Genomic DNA, 2,233 nt, shown 5'->3' with positions numbered 1-2,233 from the left:
TCTCACACACACGCAGATTAACCCCCCGACTCGACAAGGGGTCTGACGTCACGACATCAATCCACCAAGCTGCCCTCAACTTCAGATGCTCAAACTGGCACCCAAACTTCGTCTAGAAGTCACCGGATGGGGACAATAATATATGTAAAGATATATATATTAACAAAAACAAAGATTTGTTGTCACAATTACAAGAAGTTACACATTTATTAGAAAAGGTCCCCATAAACCACGTTTTTGTAGGAACCACCCGGAATGGAGACCTGTCTCTCTGCGTGTTAGTTGGTCCCCTAAATGGACTTCTTTAGGAAAAGTGGTGTCACTTCTTTTGTATCATCGTGATCCTGAAGTGGCACCACCTGCTGGCTGGAGGGCACCGAGCAGACACCGACACCCAAAGGCCCGAGGATGCCGGCTGGAGGAACCCGAAGGGAACATTGAACAAACAAGGAGGCCTCTGCTGTTCTAATGTCACCGATCAGGTCCCTTGGGTCCAGGCGGCCCTGGCCGGGCCGAGGGACGCGCTTGACCTGCAGTAGCCTGCTCACAGCCGGAGGGCCATGGGAGGAGCGAGGTGAAGAATATGAAAAGAGAGGGAAGAAGAATGAGCGCCAGGGAGCAGAGCGGAGTGCGGGAAACTTTTATGAGGCATCAGCACTGGTTTCGGGAGCGGAGCTTTTCGGTGCCTGGTCCGGGATCACGGAGATTAATGGGTTTGGTTCTAATTGTTCGCTGGCTGTTTAGAGGTGTATCGATCTCAGTCACTTGGGAACTTCCAAAAGCACATTGCCAGCACATTGGCCACCAAGCCGCTCTAAATAAAGAACAAGAATCGTCCCGCGGCCAGCCCGTCTCCGGATCTCAGCACGGCTCATTTGCAGAATGTTGTCCGGAATCTGAGCCTTCGTGTGAGGAGGAAGACGGCATTAATACGTGTGGCGTTTAATCACCACGCTGACTGCGCTCATTTAAATGATATACTGCCTCATTTACACTTACAGTCACGGCATTTATCCAGAGCGACTTGCAGTCAGTAGTTACAGCCCCCCCACCCCTCCCGGTGTCTCGCTCGGGGACAAAATGGAAGTAAGTGGGGTTCGAACTTGTGACTTTGTGGTCTTCTGGCTACTGCCAGCCTATGGATGAAGGATTTAGTCCTTTTCTGAGCTGTTTTAGCTTTGTGTGTGTAAAGTTGGAAGATTCTTGGTAGATTGGATTGTATTCGAACACTTTTATTGGCTCCGTGTGGATTATTCTAAGCACCAGGTGGGGACCAAACGGAATCTCTATCGTTCTCTGACACACACGCACACTTTGCAACCCAGCTTTTGGAGTAAAAGGTGCAACACGGGATGCACGTTGCTGCATGAATATGCTGCTTGTGTGGATGTATGTAACATGTCGGCTTGTGACCTTCTGCCACTGTGCGTGGCCCCCGATTCTGTGCAAGGCTGCACATTCTGAAAGTAAACACCACGAGCGCCAACGGGAAGAGGATTTCCTCTGTGTGTGTGTGTGGGTGGGTTTGTGTGAGACGTCTACGCTCTCTCGCACACAGCGTGTTGTATGCGAGTCTGAGATTTAGACGTATGTGCACGTTTTATTCCGCACACACACACACACACACACAGACCTCACAGTTTACAGTGTGCTGCTGAGGGACCGCGTTAATTACCACCCAAATAGATGCTGCTGCTAATGAGGCTGTCTGAAGGAGGGCTTGGAATAGAACAAAGTGGAATACACACACACACATGCACAAGTAGTCGCATCTGCTTCTCCGTTTTTTTGGACTTGCATGTACCCACAGACGGGCGCAGGGTAAGAAAAGAGGGCGTGTGGAGGAAAGCCGAGCAGAAAGACAACCGATCTGGGTTTTAAAAAGCCTGAATTTCTGGAGGGCAATTGTGCCTGGACACCTTTAGCAGTAACGCAAGCTGACCCCCCCCCCCCCAAAAAAAAAAAAAAAAACAGAGCGAATTAACCCTATGGAGTGGCACAACGAACAAGACAAGAGCTGAATTTAACGGTTTAACGGAGAGCAGAAGGGTGGACTGGGCCGAGTGACGTTTCCTGTCACTTTTACCTGTTCTCAGATATTTTTTGTGTCTTCTTTTCATTGCTCCCTTTTCCTGTCTTCATTTCTGCTCTGTTTCACCTGGAATCAGTTCATTCTTGTTTTGGGTCTCCTTCTCCATTTTTATCCCTTTACACTGATGACGTTTTCAGGACA

The sequence above is a fragment of the Denticeps clupeoides genome, chromosome 4 (assembly GCF_900700375.1).
Source record: "Denticeps clupeoides chromosome 4, fDenClu1.1, whole genome shotgun sequence".
Lineage (NCBI taxonomy): Eukaryota > Metazoa > Chordata > Actinopteri > Clupeiformes > Denticipitidae > Denticeps > Denticeps clupeoides.
This window is presented reverse-complemented; position numbering follows the sequence as displayed.